The 15,567-nt window shown below is 34.2% G+C and overlaps 1 protein-coding gene across 1 annotated transcript in view; it reads right to left on the bottom strand.

Moving 5' to 3' along the window:
* LOC143244328 (neuropeptide S receptor-like) overlaps positions 1-15,307 on the bottom strand; it is a 38,815-nt gene extending 23,508 nt beyond the window's left edge. The window contains exon 1 of the mRNA XM_076488837.1: positions 15,218-15,307. The gene's annotated coding sequence lies outside the window, so the exon portion shown is untranslated. The remainder of the gene's footprint in view (positions 1-15,217) is intronic.
* Positions 15,308-15,567: the final 260 nt, after the last annotated feature.

The raw sequence follows: 15,567 nt of genomic DNA, 5'->3' as shown, positions 1-15,567 counted from the left end.
GTTCTAGAATACTTTTCTTACTTTCATTCAAAGGAATGTATCATTTACTTGATCTGGTTCTGAAATATATTCTTTACATTGATTCAAAGGAATGTATCATTTACTTGATTTTGTTCTGGAATATTTTTTTTACTTTTATTCAAGGGAATATATCATTTACTTGATCTGGTTCTGAAATATATTCTTTACATTGATTCAAAGGAATATATCATTTACTTGATCTGGTTCTGAAATATATTTCTTACTTTGATTCAAAGGAATGTTTTATTTATTTGCTCTGGGTCTGGAATATTTTCTTACTTTCATTCAAGGGAATATATCATTCACTTGATCTGGTTCTAGAATACTTTTCTTACTTTCATTCAAAGGAATGTATCATCCACTTGATCTGGTTCTGAGGTACTTTCCTTACTTTCATTCGAGGGAATGTATCATTTACTTGATCTGGTTCTGGAATATTTTCCTTACTTTCATTCAAGGGAGTGTATCATCCACTTGATCTGGTTCTAGAATACTTTCCTTACTTTCTTTCAAAGGAATGTATCATTTACTTGTACTGTTTCTGAAATAACTTGGAGTTACACAGCAATTTGTTATAACTTAAGAGTTTTCTATACTGTCGTATGGTTATGAACATTGGTGTATAAGAAATGAGATATTTGACTGTTATAAAAGCGAGACTGTTCCTTCGGCAGTACATACTTATTAGTTTGTTATAACCTAAAAAAAAGCCGAAACAAAAATAAACTAAAAACAACAAACGAAGGATGCTGCACTAATTAAAAAGATCCCAGAGGTTTGTATTTACTGTTTTTAATGCAGTTCTTCGTTTTGATTTTTTTTACTAAACTTTACCAGCATTAATTTGCTGTAATATATATATAATCGCCTATATTCGGCATTATGTATGAAAATATACTGTCTTCATATTAGGATTTATTTATCTCTGCGCTGCACTTAGTCCGACTATATAAAACGATTTCAAACTGTTATCTGTGCAAAACTAAAGTCAATATACAATACTACATATATTTTTCTCTGCAATTCCAGTATTGTAGTAGTACCTTCATACATCATGAGGTTTGATTTTTGGTGGTAGCAAATGGAAGGACTTGATGGCTTGAGCTTGTTTTGTTCAAAACAATCAATAACACTGGAAACACTGGTTAGAGTTACTGAAAATTTTTACAAGGAAACGGAACAGAAGATAAAACGCAAGCCTTTGTTCTTGCTTTGGCCACAGACTCGACTTTCAATAACGTAAACCTTAAAAGAACTTGTTGACGTCGTGTATTGGTTCTCACAAACGTAAGAGTGTGATTTATGTTGAAATATTTTCATGTTTTTTTTATGAGTATAGAATTATTAAATAAAACAGAGAATACTGATGGTAACAAACAAAACAAAACTGTTTTAACTCTGTTTATTATAGGAAAAAAAATTCAATTACATTTTACATTTACATTTTCAATTACACAAGGAGAGAACAGAATGCTATGGAATCAATTATTTTTAAAGAACAGGAGGTGAGGAAAACACCGCTATTCAGAAGATGGCTTTCAAACGAAAAGCTACATGCTTAAAAATTACAGGAAATATGTATTATCTAATTAGAACATAATCGTACATAACAATAATCTAATTTCCTCTTTTTTAGTTCAAACTTGATAACTAAATATTTTAACAAAAAAAACGCTTATAATTAGATAAGTTGGCAGAGAACAACAACTAATTTTCAACCGTTTCAGTTACATAATCTTCCAGTTTTAGTAATTCAAAATAATAAGGAACATTTAATCATTTTTTTTTTAGATGGTGTTTAGTAAATTTCCATGGATGATGTTTAAAATATATAGGAACACAGACACAAAGTCATCCCAGGCAAACTAAAAGGAAAAAATACCAACAAAAACTGGTTTCTTTGTCAAATTACGGTTTCAAGTCGTACTTAATGCGGTTCGAATAAATTACTGCCTTTGAATTCAACGTAAAGAACAAGAACTGAAAAAGAAAGACCTTGAAAGGTCGGGCAATGTTGAGTTCTCATCTTGACCTGTCAAAAACAAGTCATTAGTTTGTATTTAAAATACTGTCTGTAAAAGAGTTGTCAATATATTTTCTTTTACTCTTGTAGCCCCTTTTTACAGTATTTGTTTGCTGTAATCAACTGGTATGGCTTTATTGTAGTGGCTCTACTGCGTTGAAAATATTTACATGGAGTTCACTTATTCGCCAGTAAAGTTTTTATTAAATACACAACTATACAGGTGTGGTTCCCGTTCAGAAGGATGCTTGTTAGTGAAGCCATTCCTTCAACAAAGGCGCTGGCTCAAGCTGCCACGTCAAGTGAAATGCACTATTCTCAGTACCGCACCAAGCTCCACCTTGTTTACAAAAGTTTACACGTTTGGGGTCCAGAACTGAAGTATTCATGGACGGTGATTCAAAACCTTGCGCGTGCAGTGTTTTGAACTTTCTAGTTGTTTAAAAGTAGTTTTTGATGATTTCACAAAATTCATTTAATCTATTGTAGTGAAACATAAGTTCTCTGATGTTTGTACTATTTTCGAACTGAAGGCAAGTTATAACTTTTGTAATTAAAAAGATATGCATATTATGATGGCGTATTGTAAAAATATACTTACCAACTGATAAATAACGATATTTATGCTCGGCATGGCCAGGTGGTTAGGGGCGCTCGACTAGTAATCCGAGGATTTCGAGTTTGAATCCCCTTCATTTCAAACATGCTAACCCTTTCAGTCGTAGAGGCGTTATTATGTGACGGCGAATCCCACTATTCGTTGGTAAAAGAGTAGCCCATGAATTGGCGGTGGGTGGTGATGACTAACTTTCTTCCCTGTCCTACACTGCTAAAATAGGGAAGTTTAGCGTAGATAGCCCTCGCGTAGCTCTGCGCGAATTTCAAACCAAACCAAACAAGTTTTCTTAGCAATATCTTATAAAAACGACTTTTAGTGCAACACATGAACACCAGGAGGTTAAACGTTATAAAAAATAGTAAGATAAAGTTGCGAAAGATATAAATAACTCTTACTGATCGATTCTTTAAAGTTTCTTGATGTGCACCGATATAAAAAAATAATATTCATTTTTTGTTTTTCTGTGACGGGAACATTTGATGAACAGTAGATATGATGTTTAAAAAACACAAACTGTGTATTAAATGTAAGTAAAAGAATGCGTTATTTTTAGTGCCAGTAGAGGGCATGCCCTCGGACCTCTGATATGGCCTCTCTTCTCACTCTTAAAGCAGTACTCTTCCATTAATAAATTTCTGTTTACAACCATAAGCATGTAAGAAAGTGTCATCATTTCTTCTAGAAACAGGACAAAGTGGAAAACACAACAATGATGTATCATACTGTTATTTCAATAATATAATTGCATTAGTTATTCGTGAAGATTAATAGGTGATGCAGCCTTGCTGTTGTAGAATACGATTAATAGGTGATGCAGCCTTGCTGTTGTAGAATACGATTAATAGGTGATGCAGCCTCACTTTTGTAGAATACGATTAATAGGTGATGCAGCCTCACTTTTGTAGAATACGATTAATAGGTGATGCAACCTCACTTTTGTAGAATACGATTAATAGGTGATGCAACCTCACTTTTGTAGAATACGATTAATAGGTGATGCAGCCTTGCTGTTGTAGAATACGATTAATAGGTGATGCAGCCTCACTTTTGTAGAATACGATTAATAGGTGATGCAGCCTCACTTTTGTAGAATACGATTAATAGGTGATGTAGTCTCACTTTTGTAGAATTTGTCATTCAGACAATAGTGTTAAAAGAAAACTGCGCCTGTCGAGATCCAGTTTTACAGAAATTTTAGGACATCTGTGTATTCTAGTTATTAAACAATTATATATAAGATCACTTTTCGTTTCACTTTGAACTTGATAATTAAATATTGTCTGATCTTTTAATATTTATAAAAGCTTACATTTATTCTATTAAACTATCCATAACTATTACTTAATAATACACATATAGTTAATGATTTACTTAGAACCTCAAGCATTGATGTACTGTAATCTATTGTGATTAAAATGGATACTTATATGTGTTATGAATATTTGTTATTCTTGAAAATTAACGTAATTGTTTTTAGAGGCTTGACATTTTAAACAGTACACAGACAATACGTTTCCAGTCTTGATACCATAAAGTCTGACAGTAGAACATTGGTAAGTTTACGGATTTACAACTTCAAAATCATGGATTCGATTCCAGTCGGTGAACACAGCAGAAAACCCTATTTAGCTTTCCTATACAAAACACACATGCTCGATATAACAGAAATTTCTATTCATGATTTATTATCGTCTGTTAATATGATATAACAATGTTTAACGCCATCTGTTATCAGATTATAATTATCATTCTTGTTAAAGCTAATTTATGCAGTAAAATAATTATATGAAATGAAATTGTAATTTGATTAATGAGAAGAACACAGTTAATTGAATTTTTGTGTTTCATTTAAGTCACCTCAATTGCATCGATGATTCTGAACCTTGATAAATAATGAAACAAAACGAACACACAACGTGGACGTTGGTTCATGATCATGAGTGAGCCCGGCATGGCCAGGTGGATGAGAAACAATGAAGAGGATAACATTCGAAATTTTGATTTCTTCTTTGTATTTTCCTTGTCAGGAAATAAATAATAAAAATATTGCAGTGAAATTGACAAGTGTTTTTTTCGCGTTTCTTTTTTTAACTAAAAACGTTTCACGTTCTTTTCTCAACGAGTGTGTATAATTGTATGGTGAGGCTTAAGTTCATAGGGTTACTCAGCTTTTAGAACCTTCTTGGTGCTGATGAAACCGGAATCATGATATTAAACAAAACTAAGTCGTGTAATTTAAAACTTTATTATGTGATAAATCATACGGATTTTATTACTTGTTAGAAAGCGTATTTTCTTATTTATTGAATGCTCGCCTTTCAGCCATGGGGGCGTTATAATGTGACGGTCAATCCCACTATACGTTGATAAAAGAGTAGCCCAAGAATTGGCGGTGGGTAGTGATAACTAGCTGCCACCCCTCTAGTCTTACACTGCTTAATTAGGGATGACTAGCGCAGATAGGCCTCGTGTAGCTTTGCGCGAAATTTAAAAAAACAAAACAAAACAAACATTTATTGAATATTATTTGTTCAGGTTAGCCAACTATATTATTTGATTTAACAAGAATAAGTGTTAATTTACAAAACCATCAGAATAGAATAATAATATTTGACCATGCAACTCCTTTATTTATAACTTTTAGAGAGCTCATAATATCAAAATTCGGGATTAGATCCTTACTCTGGCACAGCCCAGATAGCCCATTGTGCTTAATAATATGAAAAACAGCTTCAATTTTTTTCAATTATAAACTTATCTTGTTAAGAATGTTTATTATAAAATCACTTAAATCAATTAGGCAAACCCTCTACTAAAACAATTAATTAGTGGATTTAAATATTTACCTAAAAATATAATTACAGTTTAACTTTATTTTTAACACTCGTTGAAGAAACTATTTCCGTGCATTCAAAAGATCGATGTAGAATGGTTCTTGGCGTTTATCATTAATTTGAATAATTAAGTATCGCATTAATTATATGACACTAAGTTATCAAACTGGGATAGAAAAAGGAAATTGCAAATAATTTTTTAACCTCGATCATAGTATAAAATTTGAGTTTAAAACTGACTGTAAAATGAGTTTTATTAACAATCTTTCTGTATCCACCTAACGGCAAATCATAATTAATTTGCTTAATACAATTAACCTTTTGTGAAATTACGTCATTTAATCAACTCGTGTGCACAAAAACGACAAATTAATCAATCAATAAACTCTGAATGTTCTTCTCGCTAATTTGAAACATTGTAGAGAAACAATAGATAAAACATAATGCTTTACTTGTTTTTTTATATTTTTTTAGAAATCTCTAGAGTTGCATAAGTGAAATATGTGGCCCGGCATGGCCAAGCGCGTAAGGCGTGCGACTCGTAATCCGAGGGTCTCGGGTTTGCGCCCGCGTCGCGCTAAACATGCTCGCCCTCCCAGCCGTGGGGGTGTATAATGTAACGGTCAATCCCACTATTCGTTGGTAAAAGAGTAGCCCAAGAGTTGGCGGTGGGTGGTGATGACTAGCTGCCTTCCCTCTAGTCTTACACTGCTAAATTAGGGACGGCTAGCACAGATAGCCCTCGAGTAGCTTTGTGCGAAATTCCAAAACAAACAAACAAACAGTGAAATATGTAATCATATTATTATTTTTAAGGTGAATATCACCTTGCGTTCAGACCATTCAAAATTTGACTCCGTAAATGGCCCCCGCTAGTACAGCGGTATGTCACCGGATTTAGAACGCTAAAATCAAGGGTTTGATTCCCCTCGGTGGGCTCAGCAGATAGCCCGATGTGGCTTTGCAATAAGGAAACGCACACAGACTCCGTAAATAAAAGGCAACTCTTTGATATATATAAATATTTTATTAATAAATTCGACAGTTTGTGCACAAACGGCTCCTAAAGTTTGCTAAACAACTTGTCAAATTTCGTGGAGTATATTAAATGTATGTTTAGTTTCATATTAAAATGTCGGTCAAAGTGATCAACCCACTTCAATAATAAAAGGTTTGGGTTAAGATTAGTGTAATGACTTCTCTCAGTGATACTGATAATGTATTAAATTATTTACTCTCAACTTAATGAAGTTAGACGGTTTTTGTCAAAATTTTTACATACTGTTCTATATTGATGTTTTTGTCTACAGGTATGCTGTAGTTATTGAATAAACGTCCGAGTAGTAACAGAGGAGGTAAGCGTGTGCTTTTGATACACTTCTCTTCGAAATAAACCAACGCTTTAATCAGACAGTTACACTGTAATTGATATAGAGTCATGCCTAGCTACCTGTCAGAAGTTGTAGATCGTCTAATTGTTTGACTGTCCAGAAATGGTATTCATCAAAGGGACAGTACCTGAACAGTAGGTTACCCCAATGCACTGTATACAGAATTCTGAAACGCCTTCAGACTGCAGGAAACTTTGTTCCAGGAAAGTATACTGATGGACGCCGAAAATCCCCTGATTCAGATGATGAGGGTTTTGATCAGGTAAGATTTTAGATGTTAAGAGAAGTGTTGCAACACCATACGACAGGAATGGCATGATGGCATTCATTACAGAGTGTTCAGAGGAACAGTGAGACTAATCAAACAAAAGACCTAACTCTCTGCAAACCAATATTAACCAGAATCCACTGCTGTCAGCGTATTAATTGATTAAGACAGCATGCCAAATTACAGTTAGAACACTAGCGTCATGCCATTTTCGTCAAATGAGTCCTGTTTATACCTTGATAAAGCTGATGATAGATTCATGTTTGTCGTTTTTCTGGAGAACAGATGAGGAAAGAGTGTCTTTATTACAGAGAACACGCAGAAGGTGGTGCAATACATGTTTGGGAAGCTATTCATCATGGTAGGAAACTGTTCTTCACGTATTCTGAAGAATCGTCAATTGCATCCGATGGAGATGATATTTATGCTATATTCTGGAGTAAGGTTTGGAAATAACCTTGTGTTATCTTGTAACATTGCAGGTATTGTACAGGATCATATCCATCAGGAGAACGTTAGAAGGTTACCATATCCGCTACTAAAGTTTCCAGATTGTAATCCCATCAAGAAATGTTGAGCAAAACTGATCCGGCAAATTGTAAACAACTCTAACCCGCTTTTTAGTGACAGGTTGTGACAAAATTACGGTGTATTGCGTCAAAAACCTCATCTAGGATATGTCACGTTGTATTGTGGAAAACAGTTGACTCATTATAACTTATGATACCTTTGAATGGTGTGATGCTTAAGGTTGCGTTATGGACATGAACTTTTCAACAAAAAAGTTTAAAAATAATGATATTTTAAAGGTTTCCAAAAGGTTTATGCAATGTGGTATTTGCTCCTACTGTTGATTCCACATAAAAGGAAACATGTTAAATTTTAATGTAGATAAGACAAAAGAAATGCAGTATTAAATGCAAAAGAACTAAGCAATTACAGGAAAATATACAACACACTGATTTCAGCTAACAGTTTGTTTTCACGGCATATAATCAATGAACAATAAAAAGGTACATAGTAGGCAGATATGATCGTGGCGGGGAAGGAAACGTTTCACATAAACCACATATACAATCAAAACAGGTACGAAACGCTTTATATAAATTTTAAATAATCACAGGTGGTTTGTTTGTTGAGAATTTCGCGCAAAGCTACACGAGGGCTATCTGCGCTAGCCGTCCCTAATTTAGCAGTGTAAGACTAGAGGAAAGGCAGCTAGTCATCACCACCCACCGCCAACTCTTGGGCTACTCTTTTACCAACGAATAGTGGGATTGACCGAAACATTATAACGCCCCCACGTCTGAGAGGTCGAGCATGTTTAGCGCGATTCGGGCGCGAACTCGCGACCCTCAGAGTACGAGTCGCACGCCTTAACACGCTTGGCCATGCCGGGCCTGTTTAATTAGGAAGAAAACCCTTACATAAAGACATTGGACACAAACAAAGTAGAGTGGTATGTCCTTTCCTTCACGTAAGTATGATTTTAACATGTTCTCTCTCATTTTCCTTTTACAAATTAGTGAAGAAGTTTGTCATGTCGAAAACAATTTATGTACATAGGAATATTGTAGAAAATGTTAACCTTGTTTTATTAATTAAATCCTGTTGTTCGATGTATGTTTGTAAACTTTCTACTTTAAATATTATGTCATTTTTATGGTCTTGTGTTTGCTTAGTTTTAATAATTTAAGCATACATAGCTGGATTGCTCACGCAAGTATTTTCAACTTATGACGCAGGATGAATTCTTTTACCCTCCTTAAACTGAACATTAACAACGAATTATGTTATTACTTTGGAGCTCATTTGTTTAATTACAAAGGAATTTGTTATTAAATAAGGCCTTCATTATTTCAATAATTCCGGGTCGTAATCATGTAGACTTTAACTTATATATAGAGAGACACTCCATTATTCTTCGATGACAATCAAGTATCTTTATAATCTGTTTTGTTATGGATGTGTTCATGTTTCTAAGAGTATTCGAATGTTCATTTCCCATGAGAAGCGTTACAAAAGGGCCTCACGCTGTCAACATACATATTAATTCAAAACACAGTAACACAATATTGGAGATTTGTAGCTTTAAATCACATCAAACAAATATTATAAATATAAAACAAAGACTGCCTCAGAAAATTGAAAAGCCACAAGAACTGCGTTGTACGAGTCTCTAAAAGAAATCTACATACATTATTAAAGTAATTGGATTTCATTTCTGACACTAGAGGTCAGTACAAACAAGTTTTCGGAAATACTGAAAGCTGTATTACACTTTTTGAATGAATGAAAAACATCGAGGGTAAAGTAGTTTAATAAAACTTTTTCAGATAATTTAGCTTATAGCTTTTCGATATGTTTTACCTCTGTTTAATATGTTTATATATGTATATTACCATGTTCGTGCATTACCTAAGATTAATAAAAGTAGCCGAAAAGCATCGGAGAATAACTTGTCTTTTCAGTTATTTAACAATTTAATTTTTGCATTTTGTTTTCATGAGAAAACTACTAAGAATCTGAACTAGGCTTTGTATAGTCCTGATTATTATCGTTTACCTCGTTAAGAATCTGAACTAGGCTTTGTATAGTCCTGATTATTATCGTTTACCTCATCAAGAATCTGAACTAGGCTTTGTATAGTCCTGATTATTATCGTTTACCTCGTTAAGAATCTGAACTAGGCTTTGTATAGTCCTGATTATTGTCGTGTACTCCATCAAGAATCTGAACTAGCTTTGTATAGTCCTGATTATTATCGTTTACTCCATCAAGAATCTTAAATAGGCTTTGTATAGTCCTGATTATTCTCGCGTACTTCATCAAGAATCTGAACTAGGCTTTGTATAGTCCTGATTATTCTCGCGTACTCCATCAAGAATCTGAACTAAGCTTTGTATAGTCCTGATTATTATCGTTTACTCCATCAAGAATCTGAACTAGGCTTTGTGTAGTCCTTATTATTATCATTTACTCCATCAAGAATCTGAACTAGGCTTTGTATAGTCCTTATTATTATCATTTACTCCATCAAGAATCTGAACTAGGCTTTGTGTAGTCCTTATTATAATCGTTTACTCCATCAAGAATCTGAACTAAGCTTTGTATAGTCCTGATTATTATCGTTTACTCCATCAAGAATCTGAACTAGGCTTTGTGTAGTCCTTATTATAATCGTTTACTCCATCAAGAATCTGAACTAGGCTTTGTATAGTCCTTATTATAATCGTTTACTCCATCAAGAATCTGAACTAGGCTTTGTATAGTCCTGATTATTATCGTTTACCTCATTAAGAATCTGAACTAGGCTTTGTATAGTCCTGATTATTATCGTTTACTCCATCAAGAATCTTAAATAGGCTTTGTATAGTCCTGATTATTCTCGCGTACTCCATCAAGAATCTGAACTAGGCTTTGTATAGTCCTGATTATTCTCGCGTACTTCATCAAGAATCTGAACTAAGCTTTGTATAGTCCTGATTATTATCGTTTACTCCATCAAGAATCTGAACTAGGCTTTGTATAGTCCTTATTATTATCATTTACTCCATCAAGAATCTGAACTAGGCTTTGTGTAGTCCTTATTATAATCGTTTACTCCATCAAGAATCTGAACTAAGCTTTGTATAGTCCTGATTATTATCGTTTACTCCATCAAGAATCTGAACTAGGCTTTGTGTAGTCCTTATTATAATCGTTTACTCCATCAAGAATCTGAACTAGGCTTTGTATAGTCCTTATTATAATCGTTTACTCCATCAAGAATCTGAACTAGGCTTTGTATAGTCCTGATTATTATCGTTTACCTCATTAAGAATCTGAACTAGGCTTTGTGTAGTCCTTATTATTATCGTTTACTCCATCAAGAATCTGAACTAGGCTTTGAGAATTTAGTAAAGTTTCAACCACATTCTATATCTTTTAGAACAAAAAGTCTTTTATGAACGTGTTGTTAAGTCAGTTTGTGTTTTGCTGTATCTTGAAGATTCGAAAATACAAGAATAGTTCAACTAACTGTTACGACGAAAACTAACTGTTTTTCCATTGTAGTGAGTGCAATATAAAAGTACCGTCAAAGATAAATAATAATCACTCATATAAATATAGTCGAAAAGTATGCAGTGAGTACATTTATGAAGTTACACTTTCTCTAGTCGGTATGTTTTAATATCTGTATACTTCTGAGAAGTAGTTAGATGAAAATAATAGTTCTATGAACGTTTTGTACTTTTCAAATTTGAAAAAAAGAAAAGTATTTGAGGGTATCTTGCTATTTTACTTGTAATTGGCACATTTTTACAATATACAAAAGATTTACACGTTGCTGTGAAGTCACACAATTCTTTATTTCTTAACATGTCACACACGAATTAATATTAATCGATAATTAATCTAAGTACAGCATGGCTCTCTGTATGTTAAATTATTTGTCTTATAAGCAAACTTTGGTTAGTATTAGACCAGTGCTCATAAAGAAACAAATAAGCTTATAAAATACAAAAGGGTACATTAATATATATTACATTTTATATCCGGCTTAAACAATTGCCATCAAGACCAGAGGTTCCTGTGAACTGTAATCAGTAGTGAGATGATAAACAGAGGCGGGAGAAGAAAAAAGTGATAAGCCTGATTTTATTAATATTATTGATTAAATAAGCAACTATGCTGATAATATGCATATATATTGTGGTCTAAGAACAGAATATTTCATTATACATTTCTGTGTTTAAATAATGTTATGAATCTGACGAAACTACTACTAAGTTTTATTAGTTGTAAAAGTGTTAAAACAAATCATTGACGCACTACATTCGTCATACCAAAGACGAAGTTTAATCATATTTACATTAGCTCTACACTATTTATTTGAACACTGTTTATCATCTGACTGTGTACAGATTTACAACGCTAAAATCAGGGGTTGGATGCCCCTCAGTGGATTCGGCAGATAACCCGATGTGGCTTTGCTATAAGAAAACAAACATCTGAATGTGAAGATCAGACTATGTTGTTCTAATTCTGTGTTTGTGAAAATATACTAGGAAAAAAAAACTCTAGCTACAAGGAAGAACAATCTATGGAACTATTCTTTTAGCACCAAAACGGTTAGGTTTAGGCTTTTAGAATTTCGCACAAAGCTACTCGAGGGCTATCTGTGCTAGCCGTCCCTAATTTAGCAGTGTAAGACTAGAGGGAAGGCAGCTAGTCATCACCACCCACCGCCAACTCTTGGGCTACTCCTTTACCAACGAATAGTGGGATTGACCGTCACATTATAACGTCCCCACGGCTGGGAGGGCGAGCATGTTTTGGCGCGACTCGGGCGCGAACCCGCGACCCTCAGATTACGAAGCGCACGCCTTAACGCGCTAGGCCATGCCAGGCCCGGCACCAAAACAAAAACTAATTAATAATAATAAGAATAGCCTATTCGGCCCGGCATGGCCAGGTTAACCACCTCGTAATACGATGGTCGCGGGTTCGAATACCCGTCACACCAAACATGCTCGCCCTTTCAGCCGTGGGGGCGTTATAAAGGTATGGACAATCCCACAATTCGTTAGTAAAAGAGCAACCAAAGAGTTAGCGGTTGGTGGTGATGACTATCTGCCTTCCTTCCAGTCTTACACTACAAAATGAGGGACGGCTAACGCAGATAGCTCCCGTATAGCTTTGCGCGAAATTCAAAACAAACCAAATAGCCCATCTCTCATGTCTCAGTTTCAAACTAAGAAGGGTGTTTCGTCTTAAAACACAATAACACTAAATAAAGTATATTTATTTATAAAACAAATTAAGTTTTACGCGTGTTCACATTCTGTTATCGTTAGTGTGAAAGATAAACATTCAAGCACCTATTTATTTCGGAAATGATTTTACTGTTTTCTAAGTACATATGTTCAGAAAGTTGTATGAAGTTTACCATTAAATCGTGTTATTTAAAACAGGGTAAAAGAAACGTATATAAAATTACTTTTGTATAACCTATTAAATACAGCGACACCTGCCATTCTGTTGAAGTGGGTGACAATTATGTACAGCTTAGCTCACGCATATTTAATCATAATATACGTCTACATTAAAACATCACTTAAGTAAATTAACTTTGAACGAATGTTCCGAGAATAATCGACAATATGAATTGTATAATTAAAGATCTATAAAAGAATAGGATTAATTATCGGACCAGTTTTATGTTTTCTTAAAATGAAACATGATAACGGTTTACTAAAGTTAACTACGTGAAGGATATGTTGAACATATTAATTCCTGTATATCTGATTAGAGGTGTTCCTTAACCGTGGTTAGGTTGTGTAATTAACATTAATTATACTGCTAATTTACTCTGAAATTATTGTAAAATCTTATAGTTTCAATACGTTAGAATGAATTTAGTGTTAACTCAAACCAAATCGCTGTGAAAACAATACTTACTTGGTATTGTTAAGTCAAACAAAATTATGTTGTTAATTCTGACTGAAATTATCGCGAAAAGCTATACTTTTTGCTTTTCGTAAGACGTTATTCGACGGCAAATCTCAACGATTTTATCTGATTGTTTTTAATAAGTCATCATTTCCTTTCATGACTGGCTATAAATCTTCTCCATACCAAGGATAGAGGCCCAGCATGACCAGGTGGTTAAAGCGTTCGACTCGTAATCCAAGGGTCGTGGGTTCGAATCCCCGTCGCAACCAAACATGCTTGCTCTTTCAGCTGTGGGGGCGTTATAATGTTACGGTAAATCCCACTATTCGTTGCTAAAAAAGTAGCGCAAGAGTTGGCGGTGAGTGGTAATGACTACCTGCCTTCCCTCTAGTCTTACACTGCTAAATTAGGGACGGCTAGCGCAGATAGCCCTCGCGTAGCTTCGCACGAAATCCAAAGCAAACCGAAAACAATTTTAAATAAAAGTTTTCTCCTCACAATGAGAACACGACTTTCACTAGGACTGTAAGTGAGAGTTTGATTGCATCATTAGTGATGTAGTCCTACGCAAAGACAGCTGTAAGTCTTCGGGCTTACAACGCTAAAATCAAGGGTTCGATTCCCCTTGGTGGACACAGCGGATATCTCAAATTAGGTTTTAGCATAATATATATCTTATGCATTTGTTAGAAGGAAATAGTATTTCGTAATAAAATAAAATTCATTTGGAGAAAATGATAAACTTTTTACGTTATATTACCTCTTTTTATGCTAGATTTGAAACATATAATTTTCCTCATATTGACATGTTATGTTTATTACCAGGAAACTAAGTTCCCCTTTTTATTCTTTGTTTTAGTTTATAGCAAATATTATGTGAATATAAAACAGAGTTATAATCCAGAATCACAAGAAAGTTTAATCAGGCCCACGAAAGGTAGTAGCAGATCTTATAAAATGGCCCGGAGATCAAATCAAATGCTAGACATTTAAGTAATCACATGTATATATATGTATTTACTCAAAAGCTAACACACTGTATTAGAAATGTGTATTCGTCCTACAAAAATATTTTTATTACTTTTACATAGAGAATTGCTTTATACATTTGTACGTTTATAGTAAGATAAGGACCAGAGTGTCCAAGTTTCATATTGTATTCAGTAAGCTGTCAGAGCTCAAGATATTTTCCATTGAATTCAACTTATGTCGTACTTAGGGTAAGACAGTTCTATGCTTATCAATCCTACGCGCTCCGCGAATAGTGAAGCCAACATTAAAATATATTATCAGATGTTTACTGGTCTTTAAATGAAATGGTTTGCCTTCAATAATCGACCTTAGCAATCTGTTGCTATAGTTTAACTACGCTAAAAGTAAGGCTGTGCCTCTATTTGCACTGGATATATATTTATACGACCCTCAAAAATCTGGTACTGTAGACAGTAATTCATGTTCTCTATCACAAACATTAGGCACGAACCTAATCATTTTCAAATGTTGTACGTTATATAATTATGCTAAAATTCACCACTTTTTTTTACTGTATTAAAATACTGTAAACTATTATAAAGAACCTTAAATTGTATAAATCAATTTAAACTTCCAGCTGTTTAACCTTACCTTGATTGATTAAGATGCAGAATACGACACCAAGCTGACAGACAATGTTGGTACACCGGCTTTAGATTAGATATGATACATGAGAATCGTTTATGTTTTGCTACAAAGGTTGCTTAACTTCTAATTATATACTAGTTGAAGGTAGTTCCATCTAACGGCAGTTTTAAAAACAATATATATGTTTTAAACTTAACTCTTTTTAGTTTAACCTGCTACTTTGCGCATTGGGCCCGGTATGGCGACTCGTAATCATTGGGCGTGCGACTCGTAATCTGATGGTCGCGGGTTCGCATCCCCGTTGCACGAAACATGCTTGCCTTTTCAGCCGTGGGGGCGTTATAATGTGACGG

The sequence above is a fragment of the Tachypleus tridentatus genome, chromosome 1 (genome assembly GCF_004210375.1).
Source record: "Tachypleus tridentatus isolate NWPU-2018 chromosome 1, ASM421037v1, whole genome shotgun sequence".
Lineage (NCBI taxonomy): Eukaryota > Metazoa > Arthropoda > Merostomata > Xiphosura > Limulidae > Tachypleus > Tachypleus tridentatus.
This window is presented reverse-complemented; position numbering and strand designations above follow the sequence as displayed.